The sequence below is a fragment of the Bufo bufo genome, chromosome 5 (assembly GCF_905171765.1).
Source record: "Bufo bufo chromosome 5, aBufBuf1.1, whole genome shotgun sequence".
Classification (NCBI taxonomy): domain Eukaryota; kingdom Metazoa; phylum Chordata; class Amphibia; order Anura; family Bufonidae; genus Bufo; species Bufo bufo.
Window position 1 is genome coordinate 12986756 of NC_053393.1, and position 19913 is coordinate 13006668.

Below are 19913 nucleotides of genomic sequence, written 5' to 3' on the forward strand. Positions count from 1 at the left end.
ATACTTATTTCATTTTTTTCAGTAGTATGATTAAGTGGTGAACATTATTGGTGCCCCCCCCCCCATTTTTGACTGTGGTGTCTTATGTGCCCCCCTATATATTGTTCCTAGAGTCGCCAATGCTGTCTGCTGAGCAGTGTACCTAATCCTATTATGTGTGATAGAGTCTGCCGAGTATCTGTATCTAAGCCTATATATAATATGTCTAATACAGTCTCAGAGGTCCACACAGCACTACACCCCCCATCATTCTAGCAGTGCACCCATCCTGCAGGGTCTTACCTGTGGCGGCACAGAGGGCGATCACCAGGAGGAGGCTCGTGTACGCTGCCATTGTGAGCTGAGTGATGTCTGACCCGGGAGGATCGCCCTCTATATATATTTTCAGAAAACCAAATATTTCTGTCCTCCCATAAAGCAAAGAAGGAGGCATTGACCATATAGGAACATGTCACCTGGAAGTGTTCTGTCACAACCTACACAATACCTGTCAAATATTAGCAGCGATCAGTAGAAGAAAGACAAGGAGTCCATAAATAGCACAAATACAAGTGACTTCACATCAAGGACTCCTGACAAATCGGTCTTTTCATCCAGGAGAGTATAACATGGTGTCTGAAGCAATACATATATACACTACATGGAAAAAAAGTGCTGGCCCCTCCACATTCCACCTCCAGGAGCTTTTCTGACCTCACTTTTTACATCCATAGGCAGTAATATACAGTTGTCCCCCCTTTGCTCTTTTGGGAAGAATTTTTTCAAGATTTTGGAAGGTGTCAGTGGCAATTTTTTCCCGTTCATCCAGAAGAACATTTCTGAGGTCAGAGACTGATATTGAAAGAGAGGGCCGTGCTCGCAGTCTCCATTCTGGTGTTGGACGGGGTTGAAATTGGATCTCACTGTGGCCTGTAAAGTTCTGCCACTAGTGTTGATCGAGTACCAAAGTGCTCGGGTGAATCAGAGCATTAAACCAGGCACCCCCTGCTCTGAAGAGGGGATGGTGTCTGGTAGTGATGATCGAGCATGCTCGGCACATGGCGGTATTCGGCCGAATACCACATGTGCTCGAGCGTAATGCTCGTGTCCCTGCCCTGCATGTTTCTTGGCTGCTACGCAGTCAATAAATGTGCAGGTAAGTACTGCCCTCACTGTAATGCCGTAGCCATGTTGGCTGCTGGCATTACAGTGATTGGCTGGCCGAAACGCGTCATCAGGTGCTATATAGCATCCGATGACGCATGATCGGCTCATTGTTAGTCAGGGAGAGCTGTGCTGAGGAAGGAAAAGACAGTGTAGAGAGTGATTTAAGAATATTTTTACCACCAAAACTTTTCAGAGACCCAAAAGTCCTTTTAAGGACTATTGTGTGTGGCAGCAGCAATACCTTTTTTTAGCGCAAACTAGCTTAAACTTTGCAGACCCTAAAGTACTTCTAAGGACTATTGTACGCTAAATAGCGTACAATAGTTAGGCCGCTACAGACAGCAACATTATCTGCGCCACATTTCCAGTGTAAAGTGTGCGCATCCCAAAAATATCTGTGACATCCAGTGTACTTTTTCAATAGATGGTGTCCGCTTCTGACAGTGACATTAGCTGTGACAGATGTCAGATGAAATGCAGAATGTAAAAGTAAATTTCCCATTAAAAGTGTCCTGTCTGACCCAGGAAGAAGTACAGCGGCGTCTTAAAAAGATTAAAATAGACAAATCGCCAGGACCAGATGGCACCCCACCCGTATCCTAAGAGAATTAAGTAATTTCATAGCCAGACCCTTATTTCTGTTATTTAAGGACTCTATACTGACTGAGTGTTCCACAGGAATGGCGCATAGCAAATGTGGTGCCAATATTCAAAAAGGGTCCAAAAACAGAGCCCGAAAACTATAGGCCGGTAAGTTTAACATCCGTCGTGGGTAAACTGTTTGAAGGTTTTCTAAGAGATGCTATCTTGGAGCACCTCAATGAAAATAAACAAAGAACGCCATATCAGCATGGCTTTATGAGGGATCGGTCATGTCAAACTAATTTAATCAGTTTCTATGAGGAGGTAAGTTCTAGACTTGACAGCGGCAAATCAATGGATGTCGTATATCTGGACTTCTCCAAAGCATTTGACACTGTACCACATAAAAGGTTAGTATATAAAATCAGAATGCTCGGACTGGGAGAAAACATCTGTATGTGGGTAAGTAACTGGCTCAATGATAGAAAACAGAGGGTGGTTATTAATGGTACACACTCAGATTGGGTCACTGTCACTAATGGAGTACCAGAGGGGTCAGTACTGGGCCCTATCCTCTTAAATATATTTATTAATGATCTTGTAGAAGGCTTGCATAGTAAAATATAAATTTTTGCAGATGACACTAAACTGTGTAAAGTAATTGACACGGAAGAGGACAGTATACTACTACAGAGGGATCAGGATAGATTGGAGGCTTGGGCAGAGAAGTGGCAGATGAGGCTTAAGTCACCCGTACATACTAAATGGTAAAACACTGGGTAACTGACATGGAAAAGGATCTAGGAATTTTAATAAACAGCAAACTAAGCTGTAAAAACCAGTGTCAGGCAGCTGCTGCCAAGGCCAATAAGATAATGGATTGCATCAAAAGGGGCATAGATGCCCGTGATGAGAACATAGTCCTACCACTTTACAAATCACTGGTCAGACCACACATGGAGTACTGTGTACAGTTCTGGTCTCCTGTGAACAAGGCAGACATAGAGCTGGAGAGGGTTCAGAGGAAGGCAACTAAAGTAATAACTGCAATGAGGGAACTACAGTACCCTGAAAGATTATCAAAATTAGGGTTATTCACTTTAGAAAAAAATACGACTGAGGGGAGATCTTATAACTATGTATAAATATATCAGGGGTCAGTACAGAGATCTCTCCCATCATCTATTTATTCCCAGGACTGTGACTGTGACGAGGGGACATCTTCTGCATCTGGAGGAAAGTTGGTGATGGTGAGTTAACTAAAAGAGTCCAAGAGGAGCCTGGATGTATTTCTGGAGTGTAATATTACAGGCTATAGCTACTAGAGAGGGGGTCGTTGATCCAGGGAGTTTGTAGCTGGCCAGCTAAGACCTGTCCTAGGTAGCTAGTATTCCTTATATGTGTATACAGCTAATCCTGCTAATAACCTTAATACAGTTCCTATGTTTATGTGTTAAAGCCAAAAGCAGAGTTATTTTCTGTGACATCATGTTTTGAATGTCATATAACTGTTATATTTTGTGTTCACAGAAGCAGAAAAAGATAATATCCCTTTAAAATTAATTTTGTAATGTAAGGTAAGCTCAGTGACACAGCAGAAACAACAGAACGCATAGTGTTAATCTGTTGTTACTGGGCAGAAGGCTAGACCAATCACAACCAGCTTCTCACACAGCAAGAGTTTTCACCAATCACAGCTAGCCTCACACACAGCCTGTCTGGGAATTCTAATAGCAGGAGCTGCTAGAATCATTATTCACCAGAGACAGGAGCTGAAGAGACATTCACTCCACTGAGAGCTGTGTTTTATGGGAACAAGAGGCCAAAAATAGGTATTTAGAACAGTTATATAATGTTCATATTGTTAGTATTGTGTTTAGAACTGTATACTGAACCAGTTATATATGTATTTACTTGCAGTTCCACCAAATGAATTGCAAAACCAATTGCAAATCAATTGCAAATACAATTGCAACCATACAAATTGCATACAATCATACCAGATCATACTCAACTAATCTGCAAATAGTCACTGCTAACTGCATACTGCAAGTGAACTATTAGTTAGACCTCAGATATACCTCTCAGAGAGACATCATAAAGTGCTTAAATAAACTGAATGGACAAATTTATTTTTTCGGCCTTATAAACTATGTTACTATGCTACACATGTATAGTGTGCACATCCAAAAAATATCTGTGACATGCAATGTACTTTTTTAATAGACGGTGTCCGCTTATGACAGTGACATTTGCTGCGCCACATCTCCAGTGTAAAGTGTGCGCATCCAAAAATATCTGTGACATCCAGTGTACTTTTTTAATAGACGTGTCCGCTGCGGACAGTGACCTTAGCTGTGCCACTTCTCCAGTGTAAAGTGTGCGCTGAAAAAATTTGTCTGTGACATACAGTGTACTTTTTACATAGATGCTTTGGACAGTGACATTACCGGTGGTACCTCTCCTGTATAACGTTTCCTCATCCCAAATACCTGTGACATTCCCTGTAATTTTTTATTAGCCGCTGGTGACAGCATTGACATTATCTGCGGGATATCTCCTGTGTGACGTTTCCACATCCCAAATACACTTCCAAATCCTACGCTACTGTATGTGTGACAGACTTCCAAGCATATATAACATCTAATATGAAGAAGGCGAGCAGTAAGGAACGGGGAAGTGGCTGTGATGCTTATGGTGCACGCAGAGGCCGTGGCCCTGGGCGCGGTGAAACTGTGCCTGCTGCCAGAGCACAAGAAAAACAATCATCCACGATACCTGGCTTCATGTCCTCTTGAAGTCAGACCAGTGGTTGTTTGGATTGCAGCAGATAATGCTTCCAGTCGGTTAAGCACCACCCTGTCTTCCACCAAGTCCAGTCTTGATACTACTTCCTCCCAACATGAAGAGTCTGGCCAAACAAGTGATCCCACACTCGGATATTCCGAGGTGCTCTTTTCATCGCCATTCCTTTATTTGGCCCTCTCGCCAAGCACGCATGAAGAGGGACAGATATTGTGCCCTGATTCCCAAACTCTTGAGCATCCACAGTCACAAGAAGATGACGGTGGGGAACGGCAATTACTGTTTAATGAGGTGGATGATGATGAGACACAGTTGCCAATAAGTCCATGGCAATTAGTGTCTCAAAAGGTTGATTAAGAGGATGAGAAACAGTTGTTAATCACTGAGGTTGTGGTTAGGTCAACAAGTCAGGAGGATGAGCAGAGTTAAGAAGTGGAAGAGTTGGTGGTGGACGATGAAGTCACTGACCCAACCTGGGAAGGTGGAAAGCCGAGCGAGGACAGCAGCACAGAGGGGAAGGGATCTGCAGCACTGCAACAGGCTGAAAGAGGCCGTGGGGTGGCAAAAGGGAGAAGGCGTGACACACCAAACAGGCTCGCGAATGTTCCACGGAGCACCCCCTTGCTGAAATCTCCCTTGCCATGGGGTAGGTATTCCGCAGTATGGCGCTTTTTTGAGATAAATGTGGACGACAAAAAAAATTGTAGTTTTCAACCTGTGCCATACCAAAATGAGCCGGGGCGTGAACACTAGCAACCTCCCCACCACCAGCATTATCCGCCACATGGCATCCAAGCACCGTAATAAGTGGGCTGAACGCCTGTGTCCACAATCTGTGTCTGCGGGTCACACCACTGCCTCCTCTTCCCCTATATTACGTGCTGGCCAATCCCCTGTCGAAGGCGCAGGCCCGGATGCCTCCTGCCCGGCACCTGGATTTTCGCAAGCAACATAAGCGACCACATCCACTTCTATGTCCCAGCGCAGTGTGCAAATATCCTTACCCCAGGCATTTGAATGCAAGCGCAAATACCCAGCCACCCACCCACAGGCCGTAGCACTAAATGCGCAACTTTCCAAATTACTTGCCCTGGAAATGTTGCCTTTTAGGCTTGTGGACACTAAGGCCTTCCACAGCCTGATGTCGGCGGCCGCTCCCCTTTATGCAGTCCAGAGCCGCCACTATTTTTCAAGGTGTTCCATGCCTGCATTACACCAACATGTGTCCCGTAACATCACCCGTGCCCTGACCAATGCAGTTACTGGGAAGGTCCACTTAACCACGGACATATGGACAAGTGCATTCGGCCTGGGACGCTACATTTCCCTGACGGCACACTGGGTGAACGTTGTGGAAGCCGTACCCTGGGATGGCACAGGTGCTACCTATGCCAAGAATTGCAGGCCCTACATCGATCAGAGTTTCCACCAGCACCTACATTAGTGGCTTCAACCACCACTTCTCCTCCTCCGCCTCCTCCTCCACTTCCACCTCCAAATTATCCGCGTGCAGCACCAGTCAGCCATCAGTCGGTAGCAGGAAGCAGTGTATCACTGCAGTGGGGATGTGGCCGTGCAGAAGCTGATATGCTTAGGGGACAAACAGCACACCGCCGCAGAGCTGTGGCAGGGGATAAGAGACCAGACTAAGCTGTGGCTCTCACCACTCAACCTAGAACCAGGCATGGTTGTGTCTGATAATGGCCGTAACTTGGTGGTGGCTTTGGAGCTCGGCAAGCTCACACACATCACATGCCTAGCCCACGTCTTAAACTTAGTGGTTCAGCGGTTTTTCAAAATCTACCCCAATTTGCCTAAGCTACTAGTAAAGGTGCGCCGCGTGTGTGCACATTTCCGCAAGTCATCGATAGCTTCCGCCGGTCTGTCAACGCTGCAGCAGCGCTGGAAATTGCCAGCTCACCGACTGTTGTGCAATGTGAGCATACGCTGGAACTCCACGTTGCACATGTTGGCCAGGCTTTGTGAGCAGCAGAGGGCAGTAGTGGAATACCAGCTGCAACATGGCCGTCGCCTTTCCAGTCAGCTTCCACTATTCACAAGTGAGGAGTGGGCATGGATGTGTGACCTCTGAGGTTTTAAGAAACTTTGAGGAATCAACACAGAAGGTGAGCGGCGATAACGCTATTATCAGCGTAATCAGCCCACTAATGTGTCTACTCAAACGCTCGCTGCTCACAATTAAGGACGACACTTTGCATGTGAAGAGGTGGAAATGGGGAAGACACTACACAGGGTGATAGCCAGACCACCCTCAGTTCGTCTTCTTAGCGCAAATTGGACAATGAAGAGGAGGAGCAGGAGACGGTTGCCTCCGCTACAGAGGGTAGTAACCATTGATGTTTAATTCTATCTGTTCTGCGTGGGTGGGCAGAAGAGGAGGAAGAGGATGAGGAGATTGAGAGTCATCCTACTGATGACAACAGCAAAGTCTTGCCTGTTGGTACTCTGGCACATATGGCTGACATCATGTTAGGCTGCCTTTCCAGAGACCCGCGCGTTATACGCATTTTAGACAACATGGATTACTGTTGTTCACCCTTCTCGACCCCCGCTACAAACAGAACTTCTCATCTCTAATTCCTCTGGTGGAGAGGACGAGCAAAACGGTGCATTACCAGAAGGTCCTTGTTGAAAAATTGCTCCAAAAATTTCCAGCTGACAACACTGGCGGCAGAGTACGTACTTCCTTGAGCAACCGAGGAGGGGAGAGAAGGGTCACACACAGCAGTTCCAACAAAGGCAGGGCAACACTCTCCAAAGCCTGGGACAGTTTCATGACACCCCGACCGCCAGCACCCTCACCCTGATGCTCGGCCTACTGTCACAAGGAGGGAAAAAGTTTGGAAGATGGTGAAGGAGTACATAGCAGACTGTGTCAACATCCTCAATGATCCCTCAGTGCCTTACAACTACTGGGAGTCCAAGCTGGACACGTGGAATGAACCTGCTCTCTACGCCTTGGAGGTGCTAGCCTGCCCTGCCGCCAGCATTTTGTCTGAGCATGTATTTAGTGCTTGTGGAGGCATACTAACAGATAAGCGTATCCGCCTATCAACTGAAAATGCTGACAGGTTGACTCTTATAAAAATGAACAAGGCCTGGATTGCCCCTGACTTCTCAACTCCACCAGAGGAAAGCGGCTGAACATAAAGGCACTTTTTTTTTTACATCATACAAAAAGGTTATAACATAGGATTATATACCCTCCCCACCCTCCTCCCTTATTCATTAACTACTCCCTCTTGAAGAGAACAAAATAAATAAAATAAATAAATAAATATATATATATTGTGAACTGTTACGCCTTCCTGCGGGGTTGTTTTGGGCCGAAACAGGAACACTGACACCTTTGTAGCTTGTGCGTCACACTGTTGCTAGTTTATTTTGCAAGTTGCTCAAATTAACAAACAAAACCAAAAACAACAATAGCCGTCTGGCTCCTGCCTATCTCACTCGGCAGCCCTAGCTAAACTCATAACACAAAACACAAAGAGCATTTTCAAGGGGAAAACAGAGCAACTTACAGTTCAGTAGTTAGGTGGAGAAGCCAACCGCTCTCAGAGCTCCTAGGCTTGCAGCTTCTCAAACAGACTGCCAGAGAGAGAGCTCCTGGGTCAGGGCTGCTGACTTAATTAGTACATCTGTGTGAGCAGTCCCCCAGGCAGGTAAAACCCGGACTGTCTCCGGGTGGTCAGGGAACCCACCCAACTCTTCGCTGACCGGCTCCAGGACCCTAAACTGGTTTTCTTTTTCCCAGAAAGCTTCTGGATACAAGGAAAACCAAACGTTCCTGGAGCCTTTTAACACATGAAGTGCTGGAAACTTGGTGCAATGTACACACCATCCAGCACTTTCTCTGCAAAACATTGTGACACCCTGTCACAATATATATATAGCCTCTTGCCCTCTTGCCCCTCTCTCACCCCTATACCCCCCCGACCCCAACCAACAACACCCGACGTCTGCTAGGGAAAAACTACATTAGCCATTTCTGCCATATTCTAACAAATCTCTGTTTCTTCTTAATATTTACCAGGTGAAATTCCTCTCTACCAAGTGAGGTTTTAGTAGACGTCTCCCATTCTCTGACCGTGGGAGCCACACTGCCTCCCCAGTGTCCAATTATACACATCCGAGCTTGGAAAAGAAGTTTGGATGCAATTTCCCGATGTTGTGGGGCATCAATTCTATCCATCACCCCCAGTATACATGTCTCAAATTGGCTAGGGACTTTAAACCGGTGGTATTGCTCTATTCTATCATTGATCTTTCCCCAAAACTCTTGAATCTTTATACATGTCCAGAGTATAAGGACATCGTCCGCCCCTACCTCTCCACATTTTAAACAACTAAAAATGTTTGGTTTATTACACTTCATTAATATCTTAGGGGAATAATACAGACGGTACAGTATATTAAATTGAGAAATCCTATGGGAAAAGTTCTTGGAGACCCTATTTTTCTCCTTTATGGCCAATTCCCAAAATTCTTCTTGCTGGGGATCTATGTCATCTTTCCATTTGTACATTAAGCTATTGGCTGCTTTATTCTTAGTCTTTTGATGCAACAGACCTACGTATATTTTAGAAATTAACTTCCCCCCTGCTGTTATCCTAGAGATATTCATTAACGGTAGCGGGAGGGTATCAATTTGTGTACCTTTTCCTAACGAGGTTCGTAATGCTTGTTTTAATTGCAAGTAAAAAAAACTCAAATCTATATTACTCGAACCATACCCATTTTTAAGATCTTCATATAATATTATATCCCCCTGTCTCCATACCTGGCCCAGTCTGTAGATGCCTGGATTGACCATGACTTCTCGACTCCACCAGAGGAAAGCGGCCGAACATAAAGGCACTTTAAATGTGTTGTTTATAATATACTGAATACACTGTATTCCCATGCACCCCTTCTATCACAAACAAGGGTATATGGTTGAACGTTCATTTTCTCTCCCTCCTCCTCCTCTTACATCATCATATCAATATGCTGATTCGTCGCATATAATGCCCTCGTATATATGCCCTTGCATATGATGTTTTACAGGGTCAGCTCGGCTGCAGACGCTCGCATATAATTTTTTAGAGGGTTAGCTCACCAGCAGGCCCTCACCTACAATGTTTTACAGGGTCAGCTCACCAGCAGGCCCTCGCATATAATTTTTCAGAGGGTTAGCTCACCTGCAGGCATTCACCTGCAATCTTTTACAGGGTCAGCTCACCTGCAGGCCCTCGCATTTACTTTTTTAGAGGGTCAGCTCACCTGCAGGCCCTTGCATATAACTTTTTAGAGGGTCGGCTCACCAGCAGGCCCTCACCTACAATCTTTTACAGGGTGAACTCACCTGCAGGGCCCTCACCTACAATCTTTACAGGGTCAGCTCACCTTCAGGCCCTCGATTTAATTTTTTAGAGGGTCAACTCACCTGCAGGCCCTTGCATATAATGATTTACAGGGTCAGCTCACCAGCAGGCCCTCACCTACAATCTTTTACAGGGTCAACTCACCTGCAGTCCCTCGCATATAATTTCTTAGAGGGTCAGCTCACCAGCAGGCCATCAATTTTTCAAGGGTGTATAATGCCCTCCTTTATGTGTAATAAAGGGTGTATTGGAGTGCCATTTCTTTGTAATTTTTGGCAGCCCTTTCACTTAGTGCATAGGCTTTATGAATGTAGGAGTCCCACTACCTGAACAATTGAACCAAAATGTGAATAAGGCCCTCCTTTATGTGATATACAGGTTGTATCGGAGTGCCTCTTCCTTGTAATTTTTGGCAGAACTTGCACTTTATATATCAGTAAATATACAGGAAAGAATGTGTCCTAACAATTTTCCTCTAAAATCGATTTTATCTTCGGTTTGGTGCGTATTTTTGTCAGTCTGTATAAGTGGCGCACTACTCGGACAACATCGCTCCCAGCTGCGACCTGGGAGTCCAAGATGCATCCAGACATCCTCCCCATGATGTTCCCGAACCATTTAGGTGGTGTTTCCATTATTTTCTGACCTTTTCCTATGAACCAGGCACCCTCCCCTCTTCAGAGCAGTGGGGGCCTGGTTTAAAAGGAATCTCTCACCTGGTTTGAGCATATTAAGGTGTTACTACTGCCATGTACAATAATATACCTTATTTCTTGCTGTAGTCTTCATTTTTTGTTTCATGGTATCATTAGCGATAAAATCCACTTTTTATGTTATGCAAATGAGTGTCCAAGGTGCCCAGAGGGACGTTATTATACTAATCTGGAGCCCAGTAACTCCCCCGTACAGTGCCCAATCCGCCTTCCTTTAGAGCCCAAGCACGCCTCTTCCAGCATAAGTAACTGCCCACACCCGAACTCTTCGCCGCCACCCCCCCTCCGCTATGTAAAATCTCACGCAGGCGCAGTACCGCAGACTGCCTGCGTGATGTAGAAGCTCCTGAGGGCAATAGCTTTAAATTTGTCACTGAGCTCGGCGCATGCCCAGTGACACATTTGAAGCTGTTGCCCTCAGGAGCTTCTACATCGCGCAGGCAGTCCACGGTACTGCGCCTGCGTGAGATTTCACATAGCGGAGGGGGGTGGCGGAAAGAGTTCGGGTGTGGGCAGTTGCTTATGCTGGAAGAGGCGTGCTTGGGCTCTAGAGGAAGGCGGGCTGGGCACTGTACGGGGGAGTTACTGGGCTCCAGAGAAGGATAATAACGCCCCTCTGGGCACCTTGGACACTCATTTGCATAACAGTAGTAACACCTTAATATGCTGAAACCAGGAGACAGATTCCCTTTATTGCTCAGGCTCTCCCATTGACTTCCATTGTGCTCGGGTGCTCAGTAGAGCACCCGAGCACTTTGGTGCTCGATCAACACTAAATGGTGCTGAAAAGAGCTCCTCGGAATATCCGAGTGTGGATCACTTGTTTGGCCAGACTCTCCATGGTGGGAGGAAGGAGGATCAGGGTGAGGATTGTGTTGACAGGGTGGTGCTTAACCGACTGAAAGCATTATCTGCTGCAATCCAACCGACCACCTGGTCGCACTGGTCTGACTTCGAGAGCATTGTCTTGCGTTGCCCTGCAAACTGGGACATGAAGCTAGGTATCGTGGATGATTGTTTTTCTTGTGCTCTGGCAGCAGGCACAGTTTAAACGTGCCCAGGGCCACGGCCTCTGCGTGCACCATCAGCATCACGGCCACTTCCCTGTCCCTTACTGCTCGCCTTCTTCATATTAGATGTTATATATTCTTGAAAGTCACACGTACAGTAGCGTAGGATTTGTAAGTGTATGCGCAAAAAAAATAGGTATTTGGGATGTGGAAACGTTACACAGGAGAAATATCATAGATAATGTTGCTGATGTCACCAGCGGCTATTAAAAAATTACAGGGAATGTCACAGGTATTTGGGATGTGGAAACGTTACACAGGAGAAATCCTGGCAAGGATCGACTGTTTATCCAGTATGATGCCATCTATCCTCTTCAATAAGTCCATGCTATCACGTGTGTACGAGGGTAATGATGTAACAAATGGCAAAAGTATATGATCAATATATTTACCCAAATTTTGGCCGATACTGGCCACTCCCGCCGTTTTATGGGATTAGTACCCTTATGAATCTTTGGAAGACTATAGAAAGTGGCGACAACTGGAAATTTAGGATATAGGAAATCGAATTCCTCTTGTGAGGTGATTTTATCCGATTTTGCCTCCATCAGAATGTCACGCCATTCAACCAGGTAAGATTCCGTTGGGTTAGTCACAAGTATGTCATAGTTAAATATATCGCTTAGCAACTGCTGGCACATCTTGTAATAATCCTCAGTATTCATGATTACTGTATTCCCTCCCTTATCCGAGGGTTTGATTGTGATTGTAGAGTCATTTTTGAGAGAGGTGATAGCTTCTCGCCCATCACTGGAAAAATTGTGCGACAGACCAGAGGTCAACAATTTACACAGATCATTGATAACCAAGTGGAGAAAGACGTCAAGACACGAAATGTCCCCAAGTGGCGGCATTTTTTACTTGTATGCTTCAAGGAGGTGAAAGGTCATTCTCCCTCACTCCGGTTATCTAACTCGGACAAGCTGTTTAGAATTTTAACATCATTGAGTAGATCAAGAGGGATTCCTAGGTCACGACATTTGCGCTTATCCATGTTCATGAAGAATTTGTGCCATCGAAGCTTGCGGATAAACAGATTTAAATCTTTTACCCAGATGAAAACATTAAAGCGCTGTGTCGGGATGAAGGAAAGCCCCTTGCTAAGGACAGTCATTTCAACAGTGGATAGGCATCTATGTGATAAATTGATTACTTCAGGGCCTATTGGTCCATTTGACTTCACCGATTTCTCAGGGGGTACGAAATTTCCTGATCTAAAAAATTTGAGGAAGAACCTGACATTTGCCCTCTCCCTCTAACACCACAACCCCTACCTCTTCTGTATGAGTTCCTTGCTTTACTTTGGTTTGTCTGTTCTCTATCACTATCTGAATTATCTGTCTCAGTAGTGGAGAGATCCGAGGCAGCCTCTTTTGCTACAGGTTTCTCTTTCAATACACAATAGGCTTTGTTCTCCTTAAATTCTGCTAGATCGCGGTTGAATTGCCGATGTTTACGATCACGCAGATAGAACTGAAATTTCTCCACAGAGGTCTGAAGTTATTTCTCTTTGTTGGAGAATTCAGAATCCTGTGAGAAGGATTTTGCAATCTCAATTTGTGTTTTCAATTTCTCACTCAGACTCTCGAGATTAATTTTCTCCTCCTCTAATAGGAGTTCCATAAACTTGAGAGAGCTGGAAGTAGCAAGTTGTTCCCACCTGCCATTAAAACCAGCACTTCTCAGTCTAGATACCGGGACAGGAGAAATCCTCAGACCTCTGGGGATAATTCCATGTTTAATGTAATCGTCCAAACTCTGCACCTCCTCCCAACTTGAGATATGTTCGCGGTATAACTTATTAAGCTCCTTAAAAGCTGTTTTAAATGATGGAGTAAATTTCTTTTGTGTGTATGTCTCATCCAAAAAGACTTCCTTAGCTTCTGCCAGCCACGTCTCTGTGTTTAGGCCACATGCCATTAGGGCATTTTAGGGCCAAGTAGCTTGAGGGCAAGTTTCCGGACGGGGTCGTTCTTTTTGGGACGGGTGCTCCGTGGCTAGGACGATAGGGCCAGCATAGCACCCGTACCTTAGGGCTTTCTAGGGACCCTTCTGTACCTGTCCGTTACCTGCCTTGATTTTTCAGGATCATATTATCTGTTGTGTATCCACGAAGTCCGGAGAAACCTCACGATATGGTTGGACTACCGGTTACTTTTTTAGGTGCCGCCGTGCACCACTATGTTTGAGTGTCATTGAGCAGTCTTATTATATTCTTTTTTTCTTGTTGATCTGTTACATTCTTAAGGACTTTTATTAATCTGACTTATTAAAAGTTATGTTTTATTAGGGATCACCGTTTACTATTTTTCTTGATTCTGTACCCCGTGATAGTGATAATGTCATTAATTATCATACAGTACTTATTCACATGTCGGATTGATTATACAGTAAGTTATGATTCATTTGTTATTGGTTATTTTATAAAATAACGAACATCGCGGCCTATACTATGCCATAAATAAAAGAAATTAATTCACAATATTGTGTCTGGAGTTGTTTAATTGGTAAATTCTGGAACCTATGGCACTATGTCACATGTATTTGGGATGTGGAAACGTCACACAGGAGAAATACCGCAGATAATGTCAATGTTGTCATCAGCGGCTAATAAAAAATTACAGGGAATGTCACAGGTATTTGGGATGTGAACTAACAAGAATGGCGTGGTGTTCAACAGGCAGGACGTGCTCAAACCCACATGCAGTTGTGCATATATATAGGGGAGCAAATCCTGCACTTGTTGCCCGTTGCTAATGACGATCCCCAGCAAAAATGCATACAGTGGAGGATGCCCGCAGCGAACCACAAGTACCACAATAGACATCCTACACAAGATAGCAATTATGTGGACGTGATAATCAATATAACAATCTAATAACAAAGACAGGTGAACTCTGCAATCTTCCTAAGCCCTCAAACTGATGTTAAAATTGAGAGATTAGCCAACATGTCCTACCAGGAGGACATGTCTGAGCCCGAGCACCACGCCAAGGTTTCTCAAGTAGCTCGGGGACCTAACACTCCCCTACCTGAGCCGTATGGGCAATACCAGGGGCCAGTGGGCGAATTACAGAAGTGTGAGGGCCGACTCACAGACAACTCACCAGTTACCTCCAGCATGTAACCATGCCAGCAATGGGAGGAGGGAGGAGTCTGCGAGTCCCACTCAAGACTGGCTGGTATGGCCCAGGCTTCACAGGTGCACCTAAATGTAGCCTGGGGATGGAAAACAGGCACATTTAAATTGGAGTTTATACACCTCCATATACAAGCAAACTAACCCTTGAGGGCTTAGGAAGATATTCATTGTGTCTTGGGCTGTAAAATGTTTGGATATAGGAAATTATTATGTTATAATAATATAAGTTGCTACAAAGAGACCTCACCCCAATATTACTACCACAAGACTTTACTACATAGAGACCTCCAATAGGACATTACTACATAGAGACCTCCAATAGGACATTACTACATAGAGACCCCAATAAGTCATTACTACATAGAGACCTCCAATAGGACATTACTACATAGACCCCACTAGGACATTACTACATAGAGATCCCTAATAGGACATTACTACATAGAGAGCTCCAATAGGACAATCCTACATAGAGACCTCCAATAGGACATTACTACATAGAGACCTCCAATAGGACATTACTAAATATATACCTGTGGCGAAACCGACCTCGCCACTGGGTTTTGGAGAGGACTGGCTGCTGGCCTCTTGCCCCTGGATTATGGGCCATATACTAACTTTTAAACCCCTGAACCTATTCAAGTGAATTTTGGATAGGTTTGTCACAAAGTTATACTGTTTAAATTGATGTTAGTTATATGTATGGCCAACGGAAACTCACAAAGTTGTAACAATTTATAATAAGTGTAACTTGTCAGCTTGGGAGGAAAATGCGGGTGTGTTTCTATTGTGCCATTGTCCCATTGTGTGTTTAAATGGTGATGTCTGTTCTGTTGTCTGCGCATGTGTATTGGTGAATTCTCTTTGTCTTGAGAGATAATTGGATTACGCCTCGGGTGTCTCGAGGGCAGAGAGGAGGAAACCATGATGCATTGTGGGGATGTGTTGTGTCTGTGTGTCCTAAGTGCTGTTTATCTGTCCTATGTCACAGTCTTCATTCTGGTCCCCTAGGGGCGTGTACACCAGATGGGCTGTACTTACATTGTATGTGTTGTAAATTACTGATTGGTTGCATTTCAAACCCCTGTGGGCAGTACTATGTTTGTGGTTTGTGAATAAAAGAGGCTGTACGTGAAGTACAGTCAGACCACTGCTTGACCCTCAACACGGAGCCTTGTCTCGTTATTGGGGGGATTCACTGTATGCTGTTAGAAGACCGATTGCCAGAGTGTAAGCTGATTCCTGTTCGTCTGCTAGTAGCTATTCGTGAGGTTCCAGTTGGGAGTGCTACTTTGTATCCAGTCCGGGAGTTGGTGTTCTGCAGTAGCTGTGCCTGTCTCTCAGAAAGGGGCTTATCGCCTAAACGGATTTTAACCCCTTGTCTGCTGAAACGTGCCGTTACATTGGTGGCAAGCAGCGGGATCGTTCCTACAGCCAGAAGGACAGCTACAAAGAAACATCATTCCCTGGAATTACAATTTGAGGGCAACGCATGTCCCAGTACAGCGACCCTGACAGCACCAGAATGGAAACAGCAGTGGAGTACGATGAGGGTGTCATGGATGACTGAGATGCAGTCCGCAAAGGCATCTGGTACCAGGTACTGGGTATTGTGGAGTATATGCAGGACGAGAGACTCCCCACGGAAGACCAGCGGTTGCAGAAGCGAGTAGCCCTGCGGATGTCCTTCCTGGGAGAGCAGCCCCGGGAGGAATGGGTAAAGGAATTGGAACTCCTAGCATGGCGGGAGCTGTGGCTGGAAGATGCCTACCAGGCGCTCTGGTGGTATGGGGCACAGTACCTACCCAGGACAGCTGAGCATGACAAGCCGGAGGGAGAGGAGTTTGATGGTCCTGGTTTGTTATGGGAGACCTTTTCAGAGCTGGAGTTTGGGAGCCCTACACAAGCCCGGTTCCATGATCTCTTGGAATGGAGGGAGAGCAGGTATGACTGGGACGACACTCATGAGATTGAGCAGGACCTGGTCCACCTGGTGACCCGGGAGATGGAGCTGGAACAGGGCTACCAGCAGCTGTTCCACGCCAGTGAGAAGGCTCAGCAGGACAGTAAGGTGACAGACCCAGTCTCCATTCCCCAGCGGCAGTGTGAATTGCAGGGAATTGGGAGCCCAGTCTCCATTCCCCAGCGGCAGTGTGAAGTGCAGGGAGAGGAGAGCAGCGTCCTCCCTCCCCAGCGGCAGGCAGAGTTACAGGGGGCAGAGGTAGTTGTTCCTGCCCCCCAGCAGCAGAGTGATATGCCGGGATGGCAGTGTGAAATGCAGGGAGAGGAGAGCAGCGTCCTCCCTCCTCAGCGGCAGGCGGAGTTACAGGGGGCAGAGGTAGTTGTTCCTGCCCCCCAGAAGCAGCATGATTTTTTGGGAATTGGGAGCCCAGTCTCCAGTCCCCAGCGGCAGGCGGAGTTACAGGGGGCAGAGACAGTCGGTCCTGTCCCCCAGCGGCAGAGTGTCCAGCAGGGAATAGAGAGCCCAGTCTCCTTTCCCCAGCAACAGGACACTGTATTGGGAGCGGAGACGGTCGGTCGCCCTCCCCAGCGGCCGGAAGTATGTATGGGAGAGGAGCTTGTTACCCCCTCTCCCCAGCGGCAGCTTAACGCACCGGGGGGAGACAGTAAGCCCCACAACAGTGCAGATGGGACCGTGGTCTCTGCACTTACAGCACAGGGGGTAGAGACAGTCGGTCTCCCCCTCCAACAACCAGGCTCCAACCAGGCTTCTTCCGTGGTAGCGCTGGCACCAGGGCAGAGTACCGCTGATACCTGCCCACAAAGCAACCTCCACTGCCAGCCAGGGAGCAACACAGAGACCGAGAGTACCAGCTTCCAACATAACCTTGGTGGACTCACTGGACAGAGACAGGCTACTAAAGTCAACAGGTCCAGTATTTGGTTGTGGGTGGGCTGCCAGACTAACTCAGGTACCGACCGGCGTGAGGTCAGGTATCTGGTTAGTCTTCCCTGGGGGGGGGGAGATGTGTGGCGAAACCGACCTCGCCACTGGGTTTTGGAGAGGACTGGCTGCTGGCCTCTTGCCCCTGGATTATGGGCCATATACTAACTTTTAAACCCCTGAACCTATTCAAGTGAATTTTGGATAGGTTTGTCACAAAGTTATACTGTTTAAATTGATGTTAGTTATATGTATGGCCAACGGAAACTCACAAAGTTGTAACAATTTATAATAAGTGTAACTTGTCAGCTTGGGAGGAAAATGCTGGGTGTGTTTCTATTGTGCCATTGTCCCATTGTGTGTTTAAAGGGTGATGTCTGTCCTGTTGTCTGCGCATGTGTATTGGTGACTTCTCTTTGTCTTGAGAGATAATTGGATTACGCCTCGGGTGTCTCGAGGGCAGAGAGGAGGAAACCATGATGCATTGTGGGGATGTGTTGTGTCTGTGTGTCCTAAGTGCTGTTTATCTGTCCTTTGTCACAGTCTTCATTCTGGTCCCCTAGGGGCGTGTACACCAGATGGGCTGTACTTACATTGTATGTGTTGTAAATTACTGATTGGTTGCATTTCAAACCCCTGTGGGCAGTACTATGTTTGTGGTTTGTGAATAAAAGAGGCTGTACGTGAAGTACAGTCAGACCACTGCTTGACCCTCAACACGGAGCCTTGTCTCGTTATTGGGGGGATTCACTGTATGCTGTTAGAAGACCGATTGCCAGAGTGTAAGCTGATTCCTGTTCGTCTGCTAGCAGCTATTCGTGAGGTTCCAGTTTGGAGTGCTACTTTGTATCCAGTCCGGGAGTTGGTGTTCTGCAGTAGCTGTGCCTGTCTCTCAGAAAGGGGCTTATCGCCTAAACTGATTTTAACCCCTTGTCTGCTGAAACGTGCCGTTACAATACCCTCAATAGGAAATTACTGCATAGAGACCCCCAATACAATAGGACATTACTACTACTACTACATAGTGACCCGAATAGGACATTACTAGATAGAGACCCCAATAGGCCATTACTACATAGAGACCCGCAATAGGACATCTAGTGTACAGAATCAGGTCCATAACATTAGAACCAGTTCCTGTGAAATTCCCAGGAACTGGTTCACCAGTCTGTGGTGCTGGGAGGTCCTGTACTAGTGGGATCATTCCCTAGCGATCCAGGTCTGTCCGACTTATTTTGGGAACCAGTGAGTTTCCCTTTTTACTTACTTTTTTATAGATGCTTTGCATGTGGACCAACCAAAGGATTCATGGTCGCCATGGTCATCGCCGCAGTCCATTTCCCAGCAGGAGTTCATCTTCCTGTGAGGCATGCTCTTCTTTATGTCATCGAATGGTCATGGCTTATCTTCTAAAAGAAGAAATTAGTCATCACTTACTGGAGTCGGAGCTGTTCAACGATGTTCAGTTGACCAGTGATCCTGGTGAGAAGTAGTTAGCGCTGCCAGCTTCTGCATCTTTGGTGGAGGTACCCTCGGGAGTCTTGGGGATATCTTCTATAGGTGAGTCTTCCTGCCCTCAGGCATGAAGTAAACACTGATATGTCTAATCATGATTTGGTGTCTGTGCCATAAATGTCTGTGCATTATTTAGGCAGAAGTGATAGAGTTTTGGGCTCCATTGGTTTCTCCTGGGGTCACAGCTGTTGCTTGAATGTAATGGTTTGGAGTGGACCTTTCATTTCATGACTCTTTATTTTGTGGCGTGGTTCCCCTTAGCACTCACCAGTCTACCAACGTCAATGACGAGATTTGGATGCACAATCTCTAGGATATGTCCCAGCGCTGGGACCCGCACCTATTTAGAGAACAGAGCCCCGCAAGGTGGTGACTGGAGGACTCCAATCTGGCCACCACCAAGCCTGCTCCCCATAGAAGTGAATGGGAGTGTACCGCGTGTGCGTGGCCCCCACTCCCATTCATTTCTATGGGGCCAACGGAAATAGCCGAGCCAGTGCTCTGCTATTTTTGCCCGCCCTATAGAAAATGAATAGAGAGCAGCTGCGCATGCGCAGTGTGCCCTCCTTAACTTGCGGAGCTTCGTTCTCGGTATAGGTGCGGGTCCCAGTGGTGGGATCCGCACCTATGAGACAATGGGGGCATAAC

At 46.2% G+C, this 19913-nt stretch overlaps 1 long non-coding RNA gene across 1 annotated transcript; it reads right to left on the reverse strand.

Moving 5' to 3' along the window:
* Positions 1 to 328: 328 nt before the first annotated feature.
* Positions 329 to 8252, reverse strand: LOC121001701. The gene is made up of 3 exons (XR_005779116.1): positions 8079 to 8252; positions 3762 to 3763; positions 329 to 340 (listed from the first exon to the last, which is right to left on the reverse strand). It is a non-coding gene; the product is annotated as an uncharacterized LOC121001701 (long non-coding RNA).
* Positions 8253 to 19913: the final 11661 nt, after the last annotated feature.